Source organism: Schistocerca serialis, chromosome 2 (assembly GCF_023864345.2).
Source record: "Schistocerca serialis cubense isolate TAMUIC-IGC-003099 chromosome 2, iqSchSeri2.2, whole genome shotgun sequence".
NCBI classification, from domain to species: domain Eukaryota; kingdom Metazoa; phylum Arthropoda; class Insecta; order Orthoptera; family Acrididae; genus Schistocerca; species Schistocerca serialis.
Window position 1 is genome coordinate 356,421,673 of NC_064639.1, and position 26,200 is coordinate 356,447,872.

Here is a 26,200-nt window from a genome sequence, read left to right on the forward strand (position 1 = left end):
TCCTATCACATATCCATGTAGTATTCAGGATATAACCTTTACATCTGTCGATTTAGTTCCGTTATGAACGACGTGTTGAGTTCTAACTGCAAGAAAGTCTTGAATCCAATCGTAGGTCTGCTCCGACGCTCCGTAAGTTCGTATTTTTTTTTCATTAAGCGGCAATGAGGGGCGGTGTCAAATGCCTGACTTAAATCAAAGAACACGGCATCAACCAGAGCGCCGTTGTCCACTGCGCTGTGGATTTCATGGGGGAACACGCGAGCTGGGTGTTTCAGGATCTCTGTTTGCAACATGACTCTACAATGATTTTATTTTAAAATGCCCATCACTTGAAAATGATATCACCTAACTGGCCGTTACTTTCCTTCACACATATTCAAAGGGTTTTGGGAAGTTACACATCACATCTTGCAGGACTGGCACTCGAATTCGATAAACTTCCTCCAGAATTTGATGCTACAGATCCTGACTGGTGTATGATGCGTCACACCGGAAGAACTGAGATTTCAAATGACTCCAAAGAAAGAAATCACACGCTGTAAAGTCACTGGTTTTTAAAGGCCAGGAATATTTCCCCCTTGGAGGTGATAATGCCCAGGAAAGACATTCTGTAGCTCGTTAATAGAAGCCGAGAGTTTTGACATGTGTTTTAAAATCGTCAGATCACTGATTGTAACTTTTAAATTCTTCTAAAACTTTAAATTCTCAGCGAAATGTTCATTTAAATATTCATTTAAAGCGTTCACTTATTTTTATCGTTGTAGAGTTCAGCATTAACTTACGTAGACTCAGAAATAGAAATTTATTGAAAATAATCATAGTATTCATCTGTTCCGTATCTACATGCCGAACTGCTCTAACTTGTATTTATGTGGCTATTTTGGTTTTGCTACTGTCACTGTATCGGGAGGAAAATTTCGTAATACACTCTCTGTCACTGAAACTGTTAAAATGTAGTCATGAGTACTTCAACTTTCAGGACACTAGAGTTCATTCGAAAACATTATAGGTCAATGTACAACGTCACAGTTACGATAGCAGAAGGTTCGAGAACACTGCATAAATTTCCAAATAATTCTAGAATATTTTCGGAACATTAACAGTATTTCCAGAACATTTGACAGCTTACAAATAATCCTTGCACCTTCCGCAATTTTACAAAGGATTCAAAATAATTCTTGAAATTTATACAGTTTTCAGCATATACATAATTCCAATATTTTCTGCACCGAAAAATGCTTCTCACAATTGTTGGAGGCAAAGACATCGCCACTTCTAAACCACAAGGCTTCCACAGGAGAGTAACCCAACCCAGTCGACCTCTAACGCACAGAGGAAGACACAGGACGTCATGCAAACATCCGCACACGTACGCAAACACACACACACACACACACACACACACACACACACACACACACACACACACACACGGAGGGAGAGAGAGAGAGAGAGAGACAGACAGACAGACAGAAAACGTGTTCAAATGTGTGTGAAATCTTATGGGACTTAACTGCTAAGGTTATCAGTCCCTAAGCTTACACACTACTTAACCTAAATCATCCTAAGGACAAACACACACACCCATGCCCGAGCGAGGACTCGAACCTCCGCCGGGACCAGCCGTACACAGACAGAGAGAGACGAGTAGTTTGCATTAGACGGTTGCGGAGAGAAACCGGTGCGTAGGGTATTCTTTCTTAGCATATAACGTTGGATCCTTATATTACACAATAATTCAGATGGTCGTTGAAGTCAATCACTTGCGTCTTTCCCCAATAATCGAAACGTGATCCCACAGAATAAAAAACTGAAACGGAAAAAGTAACATGCGTATATCGCGTTAGATTCTAATAAGCTTGATTTCTACAGATAGACTGCTTCTAAATTAAGCAACAGATGGGAATAGTTACATCCTTCTGTAACTGTTGCAATTTGTTCCGCATGTGCAATATTCTGTTTATGTGACATTTCTGTGATATGAAACCTAGCGCTCTGCGCTGGAGCAAATGTGTAGTGTAATTAATTGATGGCAGATATTACTGGCAAGTAATGATATACGAAATGGCGTTCTGAAAGCAGAGCACCATGATAGATGTTCAGTAGCACCTAAGTTGTATTACATGAAAAACAGAAAGACTTGAAAACTAGATGAAGAAAAGTAATTATTCTTAGATTCTTACTACGATGCAAGTCATTTGTTGCCAACTTTGTATGCATTTATTAACGGACGGCCAATGACCAGATGCTCGTATTCCTTTTCGCCCGAGCGCAATAACGCTTTTGAAATTGACGGGCTGCGAAGTAATATCGGGTTTCCGATCTGGCTGTCCCGGAGGAAATCAGCACAGGATGTATAAATCACGATGGCTGTGATAATAACCCCGCGGTGAATGCACGCTAGGCAGGAAGGCGGCGTCACGAGAGGTTTCGCTAGCGACTGAAAAACAATGAGATGCGGAACACATGCTGGCCGACTGCGTGTGTCGGTGTCCTGCCTAGGAGAAGCCTGAGGAAAGTTGTAACGTATTACTATGTTTACGACGTTGCTCATCGAACCATGTACGTCATCTCGCATTTCTAGCTGCATGAAGCAACTTGATTAATTCAGGATTGGAAATCTGAGTAAGGGGGTAAGATCGACACCAAAGAATTTAACTTTCACGTACATTATTTACTGTAACTAAGTATTTGGTTGCACATCATAACTACACATTACTGGTGCCTGACTCGAAATATTTAAGTAAGAATTGCGTGAGAATGAAACAAAGCACAATTTAACTACAGCAAGAAGAAACATAGAAGACGGGGTTGGGAGACAGTTATAATATCATCTCCTTTGAATTAATACCATAAAAATAACTCAGTGAGATTTGCATTACAATTCTACACATGCACTATTCTGAACAGAGGTTTAACCAATACACGAGGCTGTGTGATAATTATTTAATATACTAACTGCGTCTGCTGCTTGCAAACGGCCGAACTAGAGCACGTGGTGCATTCTGACTCAAATTGTTGTGCTGCTTTGTAGAAAGCACACGAAAAAACAGATATTCTTGCAGAAATTGTAGCTCGTTAAAAAAGCAAACTGTTAAAATAAATCCTATTGCGGTGCCGTGGTGGACCAGAAGGGTGATTGATTGCCAAACACGTGGTACAAAATCGACACACAAAGACAAAAGCAATTTCCACAAAATATAAGATTAAGAATCATTCAAAAAAATAACTCGCTTCACATGCTTCAGTTAAGCTGAAGTTCTTAAGTATTTCACCAGTTAAACATAACGAAGTCCTAACTCAACCTGATTCCTATCACCTGAAACCCCCCTTAAGAGCTACGATCCGTACTCACCAAGCGTTCACTGAAGATTGCCGCTTCCTCTTTCGAGATTACCTAGCTCCCCGTGCAGCGGAAGCTACCAGAGGGGTAGCCCTCCGTCACCAACCTCACACACAAAAACAGCCTTCTACACAGTCCTCGACTAAGATGGGTAAACCTCTCTGTTCAGGTGTTGGAAACCTAAGTTGGTCATCCTGTACTCTCCTTCGAACGAGAAGCAACATCGTCTGCTCCCAGCAGACAATGACCAATTCAGCGATTCCCACAAAACAAAACCGAAACCCCACATTAAAACACACATATAATAATCAATAGGCCTTATTTCAGTACTCAGTCTTCCTGGAAGAGTTCAAAAATTGAGCTAAAATTTAACCACAGCAAGAAGAAACATAGAAGACGGGGTTGGGAGACAATTATACTATCATTAAAACAGACATATAATAATCAATAGGCCTTATTTCAGTACTCAGTCTTCCTGGAAGAGTTCATGAATTGAGCTAAAATCTGGTAGTAAAATGAAGAAGTTGTACCGAATTCGACAAGCGTCTTATGAAACGACTTCACTGAGACGTTTCAAAGTTCATGACACATCTCTCGTTCCAACACTTCTAGTTTAATACTAAAAGACTGGGAAAATCAAACAGTCCTTCGTTTAATGTTTCGTGACAGTCCAGAAAATTTGATGTCCTTCTGCAACTGCTGGCTACTAGGATACATGGGATTCCATATATACTAAGCAGCGGATACTCACCAAGATGATGTGCAGGCTACATGATATAGCGTGCGCATGCATTAAACGAAAAGAATATATGCACTGGTATACTAAATTTGACCGATCCGGTGTAACTAAATTTTAGTAAATCTGATTCCTAACGCAAATGAAGTTAATCTCTGAAAAGGGCGCGTGTCAGAATAGGGCCGATTGCCGCTACATGAAGGAGTAATCAAGTATCATGAAACCTAGCTAACACAAGATTGGATACTAATGCTCGACACACTATAAATTTAACTATGCCTTCAAAGTGAAAGATAGTCATTAAATATTTGTAGAGATCTTCTTGAATATTTAGCAGATTAGGATATAGAATATGGGTAATAAGTATCACGAACACTCTTTACGACTATTTTATTGACTTAAGAAATCTTCGTAAGCGTACCTTCTACATCTACATGGTTACTCTGCAGATCACACTTAAGTCCCTGGCAGGTGTTTCAACGAATCACCTTCACAATAATTCTCTATTATTTAACTCTTGAACAGCGCGCAGAAAAAAGGAACACCTACATCTTTCCGTGCGAGCTCTGATTTCCCGTGTTTTATTATGACGACCGTTTCTCCCTAAGTAAATCGGCGTGAAGAAAATATTTTCGCATTCAGACGAAAAAGTTTGTGACTGATATTTCGAGAGAAGATAGTGACGCCACGAGAAACACCTTTGTTTTAATGATGTCCACACCAAATTCTGTATCATTTCCTTGACACTCTCTCCCCTATTTTTCGACAATACAAAATTTGCTGCTCTTCTTTGATATCAATGTATTCCGTTAATACTATATGGTTATGATCCCACACCGTGCAGCAGTACTCCAAAAGAGACCAGCACAGTGTAGTTCTCTTTAGTAGGTCTGTTGCATCTTCCAGGTATTCTGCCAATAAAACGCAGTCTTTGGTTCGCCTTCCCCACAACATTCTCTGTCTGTTCTTTCCACTTTAAGTTGTTCATAAATGTAAATCCTAGGTATTTATTTCAATTTACAGCCTTCAGATTTGATTGATTTATCGTGTAACCGAAGTTTAAGGGATTCCTTTCAGCACTCATGTGGTTGAACTCACACTTTTCATTATCTTGGGTAAATTGCCAATTTTCGCACCATACATACATCCTTCCTAAATCGTTTTGTAATTTCTTTTGTCTTCTGGTGAGTTTAATGAACGATAAACGACAGTATCGCCTGCAAACAGCCTAAGGCAGCTGCTCAGATTGGCTCCTAAATCGTATATATAGATAAGGAACATCAGAGGGCCTATAACACTACACTGCGGAACGCCAGAAATCACTTCTGTTTGACTCCATGACTATCCGTCAATTACTACGAATTGTGACCTGTGTTACAGGAAATTACCTATCCATAGCTGAAACGATATTTCATATGTATGTAATTTGATTACAAGCTGCTTGTGAGATAAGTGTCAAAATCCGTCTGTAAATCTAGAAATACGAAATTAATTTGAAATCCCTTGTGAGTAGCACTCAGCACTTTGTGTGAGTAAAGGGCTAGTTGTATTTCACAAGAAGGATTTTTTCCAAATCCGTGTTGACAGCGGGTCAATAGCCGTTCTCTTCCAGGTAATTCAGAATGTTCGAAAACTATGTGTGTTCCGAAATCCTGCTTCCTATCAACATTAATGATATGGGCCTGTAGTTTAGTGGATTACTCCTATTACCTTTCTTGAATTACTTGTGCAACTTTCCAGTCTTTGGGTACGGATCTTTCGTCGAACGAGCGGTTGTATGTGATTGTTAACTATGGAGCTATTACATCAGCGTACTCTGAAAGGAACCTAACTTGTATACAGTCTGGACCGGAAGACTTGCTTTTATTAAGTGGTTCAAGTTGCTTCGCTACTCGAGGATACCTACTTCTTACTCATGTTGGCAGCTGTAATTGATTAATTCTTCAATATTTACTTCGTCTTCTTCGGTGAAGGAATATCGTAAGCCTGCTTTTATTAACTCGACTTAGCAGCACTGTCATCGACAGGAATGTCGTTGCCATCCACCAGAGAAAGCATTGATTGTGTCTTGCCACTAGGATATTTTACATACGACCACAGTTTGGATTTCCTGCCAGGTTTCGAGACAAAGCTTCGTTGTGGAAACTATTATAAGCATGTAGCATTTTATCCCTTGCTAAATTTCGAGCTTCTGTAAAAATGCTCTTTTCGTTATTTCTGCAACAGTGTTATGACTTGTTTTGTGCATCGAGGGGGATCAGCTACGTCGTTTAGTAATTGGTATAAATCTCTCAATTACTGTCGATACTATTTCTTTGAATTCAAGCTACATATGATCTATACCTATATTATTTATTTGAAAGGAATGAAGATTGCCTGTCAGGAAGGCGTCAAGCGAATTTTTATCTGCTTTTCTGAACAGATACATATCTCGACTATTTTGGGAGGTTTTGGGAGTTACGGTATTCGGTCTCGCTAAGACAGCACTCTGTTCACTAACCTCTATATTCGTTTTGATGCTCTCAATTAATTCAGAATACTGTATATCAGAGACAAACACCAGAGTAGACTTGCGCATTAGCGATATTGTGTTTTATCACCTCATGATAACAAGCGAGTGGAGTCCATAGTAGCAAGAAACCATAAAGAGACTTTGAAATGCAGTTATTTTAGACTCATATGCTTCGAGCAGAGATAAACCGACTGCGAAAACTGATACTCGTCCAATGGCGATGCACTTGTGTTATTCAAATACACAAGGCTGGAGCCATTGAATTCCACTCGTGATTACCAGAGGCTTATTCCCTATTTAGTGGGATCAGATTTGTTTCCTGGTATTTTTATTGACTTTCACATTATTTACTGTTTTGAGAAAATGTTGTTTCACATGAATATTACATTGATGGCTCATAAGGTTTGACTTTTCGGACAGTGATCAGCGCAGTGAAGTTTTTCAGTTATCATAAGATTTTTGTTACTTCGTTATTAAAATTTTCGCATGTATTTTCCATCATGCATGATTCAGTGTTTTTGTTATTTGTTACTACACATGACCATGTTGCTTTTTCACCCAAGGCTATGTTTATTATATAAACCATCCCATTACAGCGCGCTTTCGTGGGAAATCCTGTAAAAACCAACCTTGAGACATGTACTCGACAATATGAAGTTTCAATTTACATAAAATTTTAAGTTCGTTTGGCAGATATACATTTTCGTTTGAAACTGTTTCAAATAGTAAGATTTTCAATTTAAAAATGATATTTACATATCCACTACAGTAATGATACATTTTTTCAACAAAGCTTTTGATAATGGAATTTCCTTTTTACAAATATTGACATATCGTATACAGCAATATTACGTTTCCTTTAATGTAGTCCAGCATTGTGGAATATAGATTTTCACAGAATTTTGTATGATTTACAACAATGGTTACGAAATCGTTTCACAATACGAGTTTTTCCTACTTGAGTGGAGAGAACTTTTTTCCAAATCCAGTTGTTTGGATTAAACAGTTTTTGACAAGTTCACTCATGCATATTAGGTTTGATATTTACATTAATTTTTGATATGGACAATTTGTAACAAACTATCATCAGGCAGGAATGTTGTTTTCATGAAATCTTGATCATGAGGCATCAGCGGTGTTCGGTTGGAGCACGTCGTGGTAAGTTCAGCCGAGGGTGTCCTTGTAGGGGCAACTATAGTAGTTCAGTACGGGAAGAGCTGCTGGGATTGCCCTCCAGCCTCACGTGGCGAAGAACATGAATCAGTCAAATAAAACAAAATTCTCAACAAAAAATGGTAAAAAAACGCAAACTTGATTATTTGCCAAGAACGCAGAGTTGTTTTCTTGCCTTAAATCACAAACCTAATCTATTTTCTGAAATCGGAAGCATTATGGATCAATGGTCTCTCAGGAAATTGGTTCAGTGATTTAATTTTATCTTCTCCCCTACAGGTATACATGTTGTTTGTTGTTGTGTTCTTCAGTCCTGAGACTGGTTTGATGCAGCTCTCCATGCTACTCTATCCTGTGCAAGCTTTTTCATCTCCCAGTACCTATTGCAACCTACATCCTTCTGAATCTGCTTAGTGTATTCATCTCTTGGTCTCCCTCTACGATTTTTACCCTCCACGCTGCCCTCCAACACTAAATTGGTGATCCCTTGATGCCTCAGAACATGTCCTACCAACCGATCCCTTCTTCTGGTCAAGTTGTGCCACAAACTTCTCTTCTCCCCAATCCTATTCAATACTTCCTCATTAGTTATGTGATCTACCCATCTAATCTTCAGCATTCTCCTGTAGCACCACATTTCGAAAGCTTCTATTCTCTTCTTGTCCAAACTATTTATCGTCCATGTTTCACTTCCATACATGGCTACACTCCATACAAATACTTTCAGAAATGACTTCCTGACACTTAAATCAATACTGGATGTTAACAAATTTCTCTTCTTCAGAAACGCTTTCCTTGCCATTGCCAGCCTACATTTTATATCCTCTCTACTTCGACCATCATCAGTTATTTTGCTCCCCAAATAGCAAAACTCCTTTACTACTTTAAGTGCCTCATTTCCTAATCTAATTCCCTCAGCATTCCATTATCCTTGTTTTGCTTTTGTTGATGTTCATCTTATATCCTCCTTTCAAGACACTGTCCATTCCATTCAACTGCTCTTCCAAGTCCTTTGCTGTCTCTGACAGAATTACAATGTCATCGGCGAACCTCAAAGTTTTTATTTCTTCTCCATGAATTTTAATACCTACCCCGAATTTTTCTTTTGTTTCCTTTACTGCTTGCTCAATATACAGATTGAACAACATCGGGGAGAGGCTACAACCCTGTCTTACTCCCTTCCCAACCACTGCTTCCCTTTCATGTCCCTCGACTCTTATAACTGCCATCTGGTTTCTGTACAAATTGTAAATAGCCTTTCGCTCCCTGTATTTTACCCCTGCCACCTTCAGAATTTGAAACAGAGTATTCCAGTCAACATTGTCAAAAGCTTTCTCTAAGTCTACAAATGCTAGAAACGTAGGTTTGCCTTTCCTTAATCTTTCTTCTAAGATAAGTCGTAAGGTCAGTATTGCCTCACGTGTTCCAGTGTTTCTACGGAATCCAAACTGATCTTCCCCGAGGTTGGCTTCTACTAGTTTTTCCATTCGTCTGTAAAGAATTCGTGTTAGTATTTTGCAGCTGTGGCTTATTAAACTGATTGTTCGGTAATTTTCACATCTGTCAACACCTGCTTTCTTTGGGATTGGAATTATTATATTCTTCTTGAAGTCTGAGGGTATTTCGCCTGTTTCATACATCTTGCTCACCAGATGGTAGAGTTTTGTCAGGACTGGCTCTCCCACGGCCGTCAGTAGTTCCAATGGAATATTGTCTACTCCGGGGGCCTTGTTTCGACTCAGGTCTTTCAGTGCTCTGTCAAACTCTTCACGCAGTATCGTATCTCCCATTTCATCTTCATCTACATCCTCTTCCATTTCCATAATATTGTCCTCAAGTACATCGCCCTTGTATAGACCCTCTATATACTCCTTCCACCTTTCTGCTTTCCCTTCTTTGCTTAGAACTGGGTTTCCATCTGAGCTCTTGATATTCATACAAGTCGTTCTCTTATCTCCAAAGGTCTCTTTAATTTTCCTGTAGGCGGTATCTATCTTACCCCTAGTGAGATAGGCCTCTACATCCTTACATTTGTCCTCTAGCCATCCCTGTTTAGCCATTTTGCACTTCCTGTCGATCTCGTTTTTGAGACGTTTGTATTCCTTTTTGCCTGTTTCACTTACCGCATTTTTATATTTTCTCCTTTCATCAATTAAATTCAATATTTCTTCTGTTACCCAAGGATTTCTACTAGCCCTCGTCTTTTTACCTACTTGATCCTCTGCTGCCTTCACTACTTCATCCCTCAAAGCTACCCATTCTTCTTCTACTGTATTTATTTCCCCTATTCCTGTCAATTGCTCCCTTATGCTCTCCCTGAATCTCTGTACAATCTCTGGTTCTTTCAGTTTATCCAGGTCCCATCTCCTTAAATTCCCACCTTTTTGCAGTTTCTTCAGTTTTAATCTACAGGTCATAACCAATAGATTGTGGTCAGAGTCCACATCTGCCCCTGGAAATGTCTTACAATTTAAAACCTGGTTCCTAAATCTCTGTCTTACCATTATATAATCTATCTGATACCTTTTAGTATCTCCAGGGTTCTTCCATGTATACAACCTTCTTTCATGATTCTTAAACCAAGTGTTAGTTATGATTATGTTGTGCTCTGTGCAAAATTCTACCAGGCGGCTTCCTCTTTCATTTCTGTCCCCCAATCCATATTCACCTACTATGTTTCCTTCTCTCCCTTTTCCTACACTCGAATTCCAGTCACCCATGACTATTAAATTTTCGTCTCCCTTCACAATCTGAATAATTTCTTTTATTTCATCATACATTTCTTCAATTTCTTCGTCATCTGCAGAGCTAGTTGGCATATAAACTTGTACTACTGTAGTAGGTGTGGGCTTCGTATCTATCTTGGCCACAATAATGCGTTCACTATGCTGTTTGTAGTAGCTTACCCGCATTCCTATTTTCCTATTCATTATTAAACCTACTCCTGCATTACCCCTAATTGATTTTGTGTTTATAACCCTGTAGTCACCTGACCAGAAGTCTTGTTCCTCCTGCCACCGAACTTCACTAATTCCCACTATATCTAACTTCAACCTATCCATTTCCCTTTTTAAATTTTCTAACCTACCTGCCCGATTAAGGGATCTGACATTCCACGCTCCGATCCGTAGAACGCCAGTTTTCTTTCTCCTGATAACGACATCCTCTTGAGTAGTCCCCGCCCGGAGATCCGAATGGGGGACTATTTTACCTCCGGAATATTTTACCCAAGAGGACGCCATCATCATGTAATCATACAGTAAAGCTGCATGCCCTCGGGAAAAATTACGGCTGTAGTTTCCCCTTGCTTTCAGCCGTTCGCAGTACCAGCACAGCAAGGCCGTTTTGGTTATTGTTACAAGGCCAGATCAGTCAATCATCCAGACTGTTGCCCTTGCAACTACTGAAAAGGCTGCTGCCCCTCTTCAGGAACCACACGTTTGTCTGGCCTCTCAACAGATACCCCTCCGTTGTGGTTGCACCTACGGTACGGCTATCTGTATCGCTGAGGCACGCAAGCCTCCCCACCATCGGCAAGGTCCATGGTTCATGGGGGGGAGGACAGGTATACATACCGTTTATTTATTAGTTGTATTTGCTGTCATTAAACACTCTCCTGGGGAATCTCTGTAGTTTTGTTGGCATTTTCAGTGTCACTCGTGCTCGACTCTCTAATCAGCTGATTGCTGCTGCACTCCAAGGACAATGCCGTTTGCCCGTTATCATGACTGTTGGTTCCTGCCACCAACCAGTCTCAGTTGCGATTCAGCCACATTCGTGCGAGGGAAACGTACTGTCTTTTCCTGATAGACCCTTGGATTAGTTTTCGCATGCGGGACTGCCTTCGCGTACTAGCTCACTGCTACAGGTTCCCTACCAACTGTCTATCACTGCAGCATAAGTCAAATGTCATCTATCAACCGTTTTCGAATCGTAGTTGCTTCATACGCTCGCTTCTTTTATATAAGGTCAATTAGCAACTATGTGTCTCCTTACTGTAACAGCTTTCTATTTGTATATATGTTAGACGTACATTTGTGATTTATATCACAAGTATGATTTCCTAAGCACACCATCGTAACACACTCCTGACAACAGACTAACCTATGCTTAAATAAAATTGACTACATTAATACAAAAACATTTTAATTAGAACTCTGAAAACCTTGTCAGCACTTCCGCTCCTTTATTTTTCGGGATTACACCCTCATCTGAAAATTCCTTTTTATGGTTAGACAGATACATACAACTCAGAGAGCGGCGCTTGAGGTCACAGCACGAACTAATAACACCTGAAAATGGGCGTATAAGATCCCGAAACCGGTCGTGTTCTAAATAAAAGAACCTTACAACTGTAGCGGTATTTTCAACCTCTGTTAATTTAGAGAGTGCTTATTGTTGTATTTATATCTTCTCATATCAAGCTTAACAAGCCCCAAGTGGCAAGCAAGTTACTTGAATACTGTAATTCGTCAGATAAGTAGTAAAGCTTAAGAATGTAACATTCCCTTGTAACAGAGCGTTAAGTGGAAGGGCTGGGGGTGATGAGGTAGGCGTAATACAACAGTTCTAAGCATAATTTTATTGTAACTAACGATCCAGTAAACCCACCGATACTCTTAAAACCAAACTTTTAAAAACAACACGAAATAATTGATTTAAAACAATATGTCAAAAAAATTACAATGTAACGTTTAATTTAGTTTAATGTGGTACCTTGGCCAAGAAAAACTTTACAATCAGAAGTGAATATATACTTATATGGATATGGTGTCTATTTTTTAGGACATGTCCGAAAGAACAGACACCATATCCATATAAGTATATAGTTCTGGCAATAACAGCCATGACCTTCTTCTTCTGTGCGGATGAACACACATTCCCCGAACTCTTACGGGACTTGGTAAGAATGTCTTCCACGAGTAATGAATGTGTTGGAGTAGGACACTACGAATGTAGTGTGTGGACATACAAGGTGAGAATGTGGGTCTCACGGGAGGAGTGCGCGTGATAGCCCCAGCAGTCACACCATCCTATGTGCCCTCTGTGGCTCAGATGGACAGAGTGTCTGCCATGTAAGCAGGAGCTCCCGGGTTCGGGTCGCGGTCGGGGAACACATTTTCACCTGTCCTCGGTGATAAATATCAGCGCCCGTCAGCAGCTGAAGGTATTAATATATAATTCTAAATAAGTTACTGCAGTTCCTCGATCGTCTACCTCTCAAAGCAAACAGTTACAAAGGAAAAGACAAGTATCAGAATTTGCCTCTGGAAGGGACACGAAAATAACCACCTGAATACAGTACATATGAGTAGCATGACAAGTTTTCGGACTCCCTCTCTCGCAGAGTTCTCTTAGTTAAATGTACGCCACAGCTTAGCTACATAGTACACGCCCGGTATTCCGATCCTTGGGCGACGACCGTTCCAGTCACCACACCTCACTTTAACTCGAAAAAGTTAATAATCGGTACTATCCACAGTGTCACCGATACCGACCAAAGGCATTTTCTGTCCGGAACACGTCGTGTAGCAGGTTGGCACAGTACGGGGCTCCGCTCTTCCGTCTCGCTCGCTGGTTGCAACCGTTCTCAACGTAGTTGGCTCCCGCCGTTCCTCATGGCAGCTGTCAAGGGCAACACCTGAGTGGCGCTGGTCGGGTCACACAACAGAACGGACGCGGGAAGGTTGCGTGCGCCTTTCAAAGGCGTCGGACATGTGGCGATGATACCATTGGCACTCCCTAATGAATTCAAAATAGGATATCTCACAGTCTGTAGCCTACTATTGTATCGCTTGAGCCTTGTCCCGCAGTTACTCAGAGTTAGCCATCGTTAATCGGATTTGGCATGTTAATGGTTAAGGGGTGGCCGGATGCCCCTCCCCCCAACTGTTTGCGTCGAGTGTAATCCATGGAATAGCGCGAATGTGTTCAGATGTCTGCGAGCCGTGTAACTGAGGCGGAACATGTGGACCATCCCGGTATTCACCTAGCGGGATGTGGAAAACCGCCTAAAAACCACATCCAGGCTGGCCGGCACATCGGCCCTCGTCGTTAATCCGCCGGGCGGATTCGATCCGGGGCCGGCGCGCCTATCCGACTCCAGGAAGGAGCGCGTCAGCGCTCTCGGCTACCCTGGCGGGTTAGTCTGTAGTCCAGGTTAACTTTAATCAATCGTATGTATACAGTAACCTTTAGATACCTGGTTTATCTTCCCAGATGCAACAATTCAAGTCCCTATTTTTTTAAGTAACTACAATATTCAGTTTGCTTGCATACAGTTTTTGTCCTGTGAGTGTATACGTGGTCTCTGGATGCGCGCAGCAATTTGATCCAGGAAAAGATATACCATTTTAAAAATATGAATTTTTATGACCGTGCGAATTTTGAAGATGTGTTCATTATAGACAACACAGATTTCATCCAAATGGAGTAAAGTTTTCCTTCACCTTAAAGAATCTATCATTACACAGGTACGAACGTTTTTCAAACAACACGTCTTGCACAGGTACTGAACTAAGTAGCAGATCGGCGTGTGAATGTGCAGCTATGATCGCTCCTTACTGTAGTTTACGTGTTGTCACGTAGGGTTGGCAGCACCGAGGCAACTGTGTGGCGAGATTTGTAGGGCGCCTGTGTAGCAGACACACACACACACACACACACACACACACACACAGGTAGGACAGGAGACAGTGGATTGTAAGGGCGCTAAGTGCATTAGCGTAGGAGCCCGGGAGCAGGGCGACGTAACAGAGTTACCGTCGGTGCAGTGCAGTGCACGCCCTTCCCTGGGGAGCTGCCAACATACGGTCCGCCATGCAGTCGCTGCTAGCTCTAACAGTAAGCAGCGCTCTAGTCTGATGTGTAGTTACGTTACAGTTGCACTTGAGAATCATCTAATTCTATTAACTAGCCTCAGAACTAGGGAGGTGGTGACAAAACGACTCTTTACAATGGTGTGTAGTATGTATGAGATTGGCGATATACCATTAGACTTTCGTAAAAAGTCATCCTCATAATCCCAAAGACTGCAAGAGGTGGCAAGTGCGACAAATATGGCACAGTCAAATTAACAAGTCATGCAACCAAGTGGCTGACAGGAGTGATATACAGAAAAATTAAAATTAAAATTGAGGATGTTAGATGACGATTAGTTTGGCTTTAGGAATGGTTAAGGCACTAGTGAGGCAGTTCTGACGTTGTGGTTGATAACAGAAGCGAGATTGAAGGTAAATCAAGACACGCTCATTGGATTTTTCGACCTGGGAAAAGCGTTCGGCAATTCAATATGGTGCAGGACGTTCGAAATTCTGAGAAAATAGAGAAAGCTGTAGGGAAAGACGAGTAACATACATGGTGATCAAAAAGTCAGTATAAATTTGAAAACTTAATAAACCACGGAATAATGTAGATAGAGAGGTAAAAATTGACACACATGCTTGGAATGACATGGGGTTTTATTAGAACAAAAAAAGTTCATAAATTGTCCGACAGATGGCGCGTGAAAGATCTCTTGCGCGCGTCGTTTGGTGATGGTCGTGTGCTCAGCCGCCACTTTCGTCATGCTTGGCCTCCCAGGTCCCCACACCTCAGTCTGTGCAATTATTGGCTTTGGGGTTACCTGAAGTCGCAAGTGTATCGTGATCGACCGACATCTCTAGCGATGCTGAAAGACAACATCTGACGCCAATGCCTCACCATAACTCCGAACATGCTTTACAGTGCTGTTCACAACATTATTCCTCGATTACGGCTATTGTTGAGGAATGATGGTGGATATATTGAGAATTTCCTGTAAAGAACCTCATCTTTGCTTTGTCTTACTTTGTTATGCTAATTATTGCTTTTCTGATCAGATGAAGCGCCATCTGTTGGACATTTTTTGAACTTTTGTATTTTTTTGGTTCTAATGTCATTCCAAACATGCGTGTCAATTTGTACCTCTCTATCTACATTATTCCGTGATTTATTCAGTTTCCAAATTTATACTGACCTTTTGATCACCCGGTACCATATATACAAGGGCAAGGGGGAATAATGGGAGTAGAAGGCCAAGAACGAAGTGCTTGAAATAAAAAGGGCGTAAGACGCGGATGTAGTCTTTCGCCCCTACTGTTCAATCTGTACATCGAAGAAGCCGTGACGGTAATAAAAGAACGGTTCAAGAGTGGGATTAAAATTCAAGGTGAAACGACGTTAGTGATAAGATTTTCTGATGACATTGTTGTTCTCAGTCAAAGAGGAATTACAGGATCTGTGTAATGGAATGAACAGTCTAATGAGTGTGGCATATGGGCAGAGAGTAAACTGGAGAAAGACGAAGTAGCAGAATTGAGAACAGCGGAAAAACTTAACATCAGAATGGGGGACAGCGATGTAGACGAATCAAGGAATTCGGCTAGCTAGCCAGCAAGGAGGACATAAAAAAAAACAGACCAGCACTGGAAAAAGGGCTCTCCTGGCCAAGAGAAGTCTATGACTGCCAAACATGGGCCTTAATTTGAGGAAGAAATGTCTAAGAATGTACAGTTGAAGCAAAGCATTGTATCGTAGTGGCACATGGACTGTAGGAAAACCGGAACAGAAAAGAATGGTAGTATTTGACATGTGATGCTGCAGAGGAATGTTGAAAATTTGACGGACTGATAAGGTATGGAATGAGGGAAATCTCCGCAGAATCGGCAGGGAAAGGCGTATACGAAAGCACTTAGAAGACGAAGCGATAGGACGAGACGACATTTGTTAAAACGTCAGGGAATAATTTTCATGGTAGTAGAGGGAGCTGTAGAGCGCAACATCTCTAAAGGAAGACAGAGATTGGAATACGTCCGCCATATAATTGAGGACATAGGGTGCAAGTGATACTCTGAGATGAAGAGGTTGGCACAGGAGAGGCATTCGTGGGAGGCTGCATCAAGTGATATTATGATCTTCAGACTGAAAACTTGTTTGATGAATCTCTTCGTTACCGTCTGTCCTATTCAAGCTTCATTATCTTTAAGTAACTGTTGCATCCTACATCCATTTGAACCTGCTTACTGTATACAAGCCTTGCTCTTCCTCTACGGTGTTTACTGCCGCACTCCCCTCCAATATCCGATTCAATGTACCATATTTGGGTTACCAGTGACACTCTCTCCTGTCATGGATGCATCACATTCACCGTCACATCACATCACACTCCGGTGTATGTGACAAGCTCAGCACACAAAAAATTAGTCACAACGAAGGAAATCATTATAAGCATCATTTACTACCGTGTAATTCAAATGTTCAAACTGCATAGGTCCCTAGGCTTACACACAACTTAAACTAAGTTAAACTAACTTATACTAAGAACAACACACACACACACCCATGCCCGAGCGACGACTCGAACCTCTGGCGGGAATGGAACCGTGTAATTCCACCCCCGGACTTCATAATCTCTGGATTCGGCTAGACTGCAAGTTCTCAAGGCTGTGCAAGTACGTCGCATCCAGGTTAAGCCACTCGCTAAGGACTTGAGCGCGCGATACCACCGAAATCTGGCCATGGTGGTGTCGGCGCTTTACCAGTTGTCCCAACATGTCACAGAGGTTTTCCACGGGGCTCAATTCAGCTGGTTTTGCAGGTCACTCTAGATTTCATAGGGTGAGAGAATGTTCATGAAACCAGTTACATATTTTTCCAGCCACACTAACTTTGCTGTTGTCGCCTTTACAAGTTTTGTGAGCAAAGACCTCTTCCGAGGTGATCGACTCCAGATGTTATCTGCGTGCAGTATCCGTCATTACGTTCTCTTGATAGCTGGTTGAGATGGACCTTCATTCACTGTCTGCTGCAATACCTGTCAGGTTTGGAAACGATTTTTATTCACAAGCCGTGAAACTCGTTTCCGGTCCCTCTCGGTCAGGACCTTGTCCCGACCCCATTTATGACATCATGTTTCGTGCCTATATGTTTTATGCCACTGCTTGTAGACACGTTGACAGTCCGCAACGAAACATGCACAAATACTGTAACTTCGCCCACTGCATGGTCACTGGCACGCTCAAACTCGATTGCCCAGTTTTGCCACTGTATCACGTCCATACATTTACCAGTGTTTGGTACAATGTCCGCTTGACACACAAATGTTTTACTGATCGCTGCTGCTATACACTCACTTAGAAGCAGTTCACAGGCGGTTGCAGCACGTGGCTCGATCGCTGCGCCATCTGTAATGCCTTTATCATTCATCTGTACGTGCGCATTGGGGTGACTAACTTTTTGTCCAGTGAACTTGTATGTGACGTTATATATGATGCAATTACAACGTGAATAGCAGCCTGTGAAAACTGGAGACAGTGCAAAGGTTCTCCAATAGTCGTCCGCAAAACAGGTACTTGCCTTACTAATTGACAAATTTCAGTGTAAAGGAAACTAGAACCGAAGTCCACCAGCATAACGCAACTCCTAAGAGGAATATATATATATCTAATAGCTATGCGTCATTTAATTCCAGTGGTATCTTGCAAGATACAGATGAAACTGTGTGGTAAGTACCTATTATGTATTAATATATCACTGAGAGAGACAATTCTGATGTTACGATTGGTAAAGGAGGCAAGACTAAAGAAAAATCAAGACACCTTCATAGGATTTGTCGGCCTGGAAAAAGCATTCAACAATGTAAAATTGTCCAATATGTTCAAAATTCTGAGAAAAATAGGGGCAAGCTGTAAGGAGAGACTGGTAATATACAATGTGCACAAGAGCCAAGACGGAATAATAATATTGGAGGGTCAAGAAATAAGTGCTCGGATTAAAAATGGGTATAAGACAGAGATTTAGTCTTTCACCCCTGCTGTTCAATCTGTACATTGAAGGAGCAATGATGGAAATAAAAGAAAGGCAAAGGAGTGGAATTAAATTCAAGGCGAAAAGATATCTATGATACGATTCGCTGATTACATTGCTGTCCTAGGTGAAAATGATGAAGAATTACATGATCCGCTGAATGTAATGAACCATGTAATGACTAAAGAATATGGACTGAGAGTAAATCGAAGAAAGACGAAGGTAATGAGAAGTAGGAGAAATGAGAACAGAAACTTAACATCAGGATTTCCGGTAGGAAGGTAGATGAAGTAAAGGAATTCTACAACCTACGCAGAAAAATAACCAATGACGGACGGAGCAAGGAGGACATCAAAAGCAGACTAGCATTGGAAAAAAGGGCATTCCTGGCCCCTACTATGACACATAGGCCTTAATTTGAGGAAGAAATTAAGGAGTATATACGTTTGGAGTACAGCATCGTATGGCGGTGAAAAATGGCCTGTGGGAAAAGCGGAACAAAAAAATAGTTCAAATGGCTCTGAGCACTATGGGACTTAACTGCTGAGGTCATCAGTGCCCTAGAACTTAGAACTACTTAAACCTAACTAACCTAAGGACATCACACACATCCATGCCCGAAGCAGGATTCGAATCCGCGACCGTAGCGGTCACGCGGTTCCAAACTATAGCGCCTAGAACCGCTCAGCCACACCGGCCGGCCAAAAGCGGAACAGAAGAGAATCGAGGCATTTGAGTGTGGTGCTACAGATGAATGTTCAAAATTAGGTGGACTGATAATGTAAGGAATGAGGAGGTCTTGCGCAGAATGGGAGAGGAAAGGAATATGTGGAAAACACTGACAAGGATAAGGGAAAGGAAGATAGGAGGGCTATTAAGACATCAGGGAATGACTTCCATGGTACTAGGCGGTGTTGTAAAGGGCAAAAACTGTAGAGGAAGACATAGATTGTAATACATCCAGCAAATAATTGAGGACATAGGTTGCAAGTGCTAGTCTGAGATGAAGAGATTGGCGCAGGGGAAGAATTCGTTTCGGGCCGCATCAAGTCAGTCAGAAGACTGATGACTCAAAATAAAAATCTCATTGATTCGCTTCCTGAAGCTAGTTATACTAAGAGGTCTGATGATGATAATCAGTCCACCTAGGGACTTTATAAAGTATGTTACACATGTCGTCCTACGCTAAGACCATTGCGCAACATGAGTATTACATTGCCAAAAGAGAGTACATGCTACAGTTGTTTTGCAGACCCAGTTCTGTTGCGGTAAGAATAAAAGGTGCATCACATTGTGATAGTGAAATGCCACGACAACTGGAAACAAATTCCAAAACTGAAGTACACGGGACAGTACGATCCTTGTGGACGGGAAGTATGAGAAGAGAGTATACAAATAATAGATGTCGTAGAAATACATTTATTTTTCCCCTAACGTCCCTCTCGGAGGAGGTGAGGTACCAAGTAAAAGAACTTACGGACTGCTTCTGTAAGCGTTGACTGATTCACCCCGACATTCTGGCCGTATGAGGTTAAATGCAGTGTCGCGTTGAGCCGTTGCGAAATGGTGCCAAAAGTTTCACCAAAGCCTCGCAGACGTGGGTGACGTTGATCTGGTAGGAACTCGTAGCCATCGACTACAGAGCACAATATCCACGCAATCGAGGAAGATCAACTTGCGGGAAAGACATTTTCCAACGATTAGATTTTCTATCGTCGAAGAACTGACATCCGCTGTTTAGAGAGACTTGATGGCTACGTTGAAAAATACTGCCATGCATCTGTGTCGCTTTCAAACATAGTTCAGCGGTCAGGAAAAATTACTGTTTTGAAGTCCCTTCGTAAAAAGAAAAGCCTGACGCTTCAATTTTGGTTTTATTTACAGATCTTTGCAGTTCCTTCCGGTTTTTGGGTTAAAAGTAGCTGGTATTAAAAAAGCCCAATTCTGTATGAGAAGGGAGTATACAAATAATAGTTGTCGTAGAAATACATTTATTTTTCCCCAGACGTCCCTCTCGGAGGTGGTGAGGTACCAAGTAAAAGACCTTATGGACTACTTCTGTAAGCGTTGAATGTAAAGGAAGTCCATCTTCGTAACTGCAGCTGTATGACAATCATCATCCTTGTAACTGCAGCTGTATAACAATGATGACGAGAGTTCTGCCCTACAACAACATAACAGTAATTTACTCTTTCTTTTCTAGTTTTAGTAAAGCTATTTTTCTTACATCAGATACAAAGCCTGGCTAAAAAGGGTGTTATTTATGGTGAAGAAAAGTCTTATGTATATAAAACATACAGTCATAATGGATAAGTCCTGGCCGATATGGCCGAGCGGGTCTAGTCACTTCACTCCAGAACCGCGCTGCTGCTAAGGTCGCAGGTTCGAATCCTACCTTGGGCATGGAGGTGTGTGATGTCCTTATGTTAGTTAGGTTTCAGTAGTTCTAAGTCTACGGGACTGATAACATATGAGGTCAAATCCCGTAGTGCTTGGACCCATTTGAACCATTTTTTTGGAGTTTTTTGTCTGATATACTTGTCTTTCCCTTTTTACCTTTCCTCCTCTTTGCCTTCTACGATTAAGACGTATATATTAATGTAAGTGCGTATGAACAATAATAAGGGCTAAATTTATTCCGCACATTCTAAAAATTATTTCTCATATGTTATTAACAGGTTTTGTAACGAAATGCGGGTGAGTCCTACCGCATGAACTGTAATAACAGGCTTGAACGAAGTTCGCTTAGCGGTCAATACGGCTATCTCAGTAAGGTAGTTACGAATTGTAGTAATTAATCACGACCTGCTTTCTATTTAATCTATGACGTCTGATTTTCTAGTGCCAACAATTACGATATTCGAAGGATACACGGGAGCGAAAATAAGAAACCAAGGTAGTTACTCTCGAAACGTTTAACAATCCGTGCAAATTCAGGATACTCAATTCGTTGTCAGTTTCACCTTCCAGCAGAGCTAAATTCTGAAGTCCTCTCGTAATAATAAAGGCCAGTCTCTTGTTTTTTTTACAGATATTTACTATTACGTTTGGAATTTGAGCTGCTAAGTAGTCTGAGTTAAAAGAGCCCAAGCCTGGAGGAGAAGGAAGTACACAAATAAAAGATGTAGAAATTTATTTTTCCCCCGACGTCGCTCTCTGAGAAGAAGAGGTACCAAGTAAAAGAACTTAAGGGACTACTTCTGTCAGAGTCGACTGTAAAGAGGGTCCATCTTCGTAATTGCAGCTGTATGATGATCATGACGAGAGCTCTGCCCTTAGCCTGATTACGTCCCCATTTCCGCGGCAGTGTTGCCAACGTTCCCACTAGCACACCCCGCGGGACGGCGGAGGAAATAAGAAGGGATCTGGCGGTGAACACAGGTGCCCTGTTGGCACGGCTGCCTCCTCTCATTACGGAATCTGGGCGCCGCCCCCACCGTCTCCGCCGCCCCCACCGGTGACTGGCGCCCACCTGCTCCACTTGCTTTCCAGATCCAGGCAGGATCCCGCTCTGCTCGCTAATTAGCATACGGATTATGCTGATGAGCCCGCGGGACGCGGCCCCAACAAAAGAAAGCGCAGCTCCGCGGGTGAAATTCCTCCGCGTTTCTCTGGCGACGGCCATCGCGGTAGCCTCAACTCCGCTGAACTCCACTTGCTCGGCGTGTGTCTTTTAGATTCCTTTATGTTACTGCTAGAGCAATCGTGCGCTTCGGGCTAAAGTAAGGCAGCTAGCTCCGCAAATACGTGCGCTCTTCTGTTCTCCCCCGCAGGGACCATTCCGCTGCGTCTTCATCTACGCTCTGAAAACCAGTGTGGAGTGCGTGCCGGAGTTTTCTTCCTGGTGTTCCGCCTATTAAGCTTGATTCCAGTTTCATTCACATATAGAGTACGCAGTAAGGGAACATTAATAGCTAAAATGCCTGCATACGCACTATAATTACTCTATCTTGTTTTTACAGTCACTTCGGAACCAGTACATAACCCTTTGGTGCATAGCGTCCACTACAGTGGACAGCTGTTAATGGTCACTTCTTTGGCATTTTCAATCAGTCCTGAGGCTGCAAATTCACACAGTTCACTGCAGTGTGCCCTCCCTACTGGTGTTGTGTCCTGCATCCATTTGCAGCCTCGTGACTGATTGAAAACGCCAGAATACTGACCATTATAAGTTGGCCACTACCATGAAATTCATGCACCACAGGGTTAAGGTTTGATCAACAACAGCAGTATGACCGCCGACCTACTACAGATATAAAACCGTACAGGCGATAGTAGTGTCACCTGGCGAGGAATGGCTGCTAGTCAAACACACGCACAGTGCATGTAGTATCACTGAGCTTGGTGTCCTTGTATAGGATGGAGAAGGTACACGACCTTTCTGAGTTGGTCCGAGAGCAGGCTGCTATGGCCGGGAGGCTCGGCACGAGCATTTCGTAATCTGCACGACTAGTCGAGTATAACTGCGTAGGCTTACGCGGCCAGAGTCAGTCGACATAAAAGTTTTCTGGGTGTGATACCGCGTCATAACGCATAAAACTGCTGCTGCTGGAGAAAAACTAACATTCCGGGCACGGTTGCAGCGACCTTCTTCTGCGTCTACTGGTTCGTTCTAGCTCTGCAGTGTCCTTCTATTTTGTTGTTACTGTTCACTGCGCATGTCATTACATCATAATTTTAAAAAGATAGTTCCTCGAATTTTGCGTTTCGTCATAACCGGCTGCTTGTCCAACACACAGGCCACGCTGAATTTGATTTCTTTTCCGTAGTTTTGTTGATGTTCTGCCACTGCAGATTTGTTGTGTTGCCCTAAAAGGCCGGCCGTTGTGGCCGAGCGGTTCTAGGCGCTTCAGTAGTTCTAAGTTCTAGGGGACTGGTGACCTCAGATGTTAAATCCCATAGTGCTCAGAGCCATTTGAACAATTGTTGCCCTAAACGAATATAGCGCTCCTGTTCCCGAATGCGCGTTACTATTGGCCTGCCAGTCTCGCAGATGTATGCCTCTCCACATTCGCATGCCACCTTGTACACGCCTGCAGTGTGTAACATCACCTTGTCCTTAGTGGAGCCTAGCACGTCCTGCATCTTGCGACCACTATAGAAGACAGGCTGCTCCCCAACCCGGCGAAGGTGTTTGCCTATTCGGTCTGTAACACTTTTCACGTACAGTAAGTGCACTGTTGGCTGCAGTTTGTCTATTTGTTGCTTATCTTTCTTACTTGTGTTCGTCGTCAAGGCTGTGTGGATCGACTTACTGCTGTAGCCATTGGCTAGAAACGTAGAGCGTAGCCTTTAAAAATGGCTCTGAGCACTATGGGGCTTAGCTTCTGAAGTCATCAGTCCCCTAGAACTTAGAACTACTTGAACCTAACTAAGCTAGGGACATCACACACATCCATGCCCGAGGCTGGATTCGAATCTGCCACCTTAGCGGTCGCGCGATTCCAGACTGTAGCGCCTAGAACCGCGCGGCCACCCTGGCCGGCCGTAGCCTTTTAAGCTCAGGTGTTATGTTTTGAGTATCACTTTGGTGCTGCGCACGGATTGCCAAATAACGGATGGCCGAGTTCTTCTGCACTGGGCGGTGGTAGAATTGGACGTTCAGATACCTGTTTGTATGTGTAGGCTTGCGATATACTCTGTGCCCCAGTGTGCACTCCGTGGTCCTGTATACTTCGACGTCTAGAAAATTCTATTTTGCAGACAGTGCCCACATATGCCGCTGAATGTGCCTACGAAATTTTATCATTGTACAAGACATAGCTCAGGAGATAAGTCATAAGCAATTGAGCCCAGGGCCACACGCTGCGTGGTACAGGGGCTGACGCACAGTTGTAAATAAATACCTGGGCAACGCCGGGTTTCTTCGCTAGTATTTCCATACTCCCTGCACAATATTGAGGAAATTTTGTAAGTGGGCCTTTGCGGGATAGTCTGCATCTGACGTAGTGAGGTTGGACAAAAATATGCAAATAGCGCGAGAAATATATGCTTGAACATGAATGCAGTTGCTAGCCAAGGCTGAGGGAGGTTATGTTGTATTTGAACACTAACGGCACCTGAGCAATTTCAAGACATTTCAAGTGTCAGTCGTGATGAGAATAAAGTCTCGTGTAATTGCGAATGTGTTATGTTGGAGTTACGTGAATTCGAAAGTGGGGAAATTGCTCATGCTCGTGTGATGCGTGGTTCCACAACCAAAGTCGTCGAGGTATACGCTGCTTCAAGAGGACAGCTTCGAAAACATCACCCGTTAGGTCACAACGCGGACGAAAGTTTGTGTTCAGCAATCGTGAGCGATTTTCATTTAAGAGAACTGTGACGAAAAGCAAGAGGACGGCACTGCAGAACTGAATGCCGGACTCGCGAACATTGTCTGCACCAAAACACCACGAAGGGAGACCCATAAGCAGGGAATTGCAGGGCGAGCTAGAAATTTCAAAACTAGTCAATTGCGATGCAAATGTCCGTAAGAGGAAAACATAGTGCCAAAGGATGAAGCAATGGATGAACTTCGTTTCGTCGGATGAATCTCGTTTCACACTGTTTCAAACTTCTGGCCGAGTTTACGACCCAAGAGTGAAACTTGCCGGGGAGAGGAGAGGGGGCTCGGCGACGATTTGGACAGCCATATCGTGGTATTCCATGGACCGCATGGATAGTCTACAAGGCTGTGTTACTGTGAAGAATTATGTGATCATTGTGGCCAGTGAGGTCCTTCTCACGGTACTCTGTCTGTTCCACAATGATGATATTGTGTTCCAAGACAACATGATGCCTGTTCGCACAGCTCGCATCGGCCAAAATAGTACGAGGATGAATTATCGTATCTCCCCTGACCATAACACCTACATTTAAAAAAACCCTTGTTAATGGTGAACATGTACTTCATTACAATAAAATGTGCAAGTGATCCATTGAACATAGGTACGGCTGAACCAATAACCCGGTCTCAGTTGCTGGATGCCTATATAACAGCTTCCAGAGACAATATAAAATTTGATTGACATTTTGTTGTACAAGTTAAGAATACTTAGAACCATTGAACCTGATACATAAAATTTGTCGAAAGTGCTGACACCAATACGGTGAAAGGAATAGTTCGGCCTATCACATGTATAGCATAATATCGTGTGGTGTACTGCCCACCGGTGCGACAGTAGAGCTCCCGATAATAAAAACGAACGTCGCACTCCGCAGCTTGAATGAAACTCTGAGTATTTTGAACTTTCCTTAAAATTACTAGCTGGTGTTTTCACACAAACTGCGATGGTGCCGAATGTAATACTGATGGACTACTTAAACTACTGAATACGACCTTTCTGGCATCCATTGTGCACTGTTGTGAAAAGTAGTATGGTTTGATAAAAGAAAAATGAAACAAGCACTTTTGTGACATCGTTGTGAATATTTCCTGTGGAGCCAAAGTAATTAAGCAAGCGCAGCCGCAGAGACTTGTATTAAAACAGGCAACTAAACTGACTGATATTTGCATCCGAATGTAATTACTTGCTAAATGTTTGTATGAACTCCAATTGATTTATTCCGAGAACACTAAATTTAGATGACGTTGCGGCTCTCAACGAGGATATAATTGTTTCAAATTTTG

General features: G+C 42.3%; 1 protein-coding gene across 1 annotated transcript in view; it reads left to right on the top strand.

The window, feature by feature from the left end:
* The window catches only part of LOC126455984 (uncharacterized), a gene marked incomplete at its 3' end in the record, with an annotated part of 1,226,620 nt that overhangs the window by 84,506 nt on the left and 1,115,914 nt on the right, over positions 1–26,200 (top strand). The gene's annotated exons all lie outside the window — the stretch shown is intronic.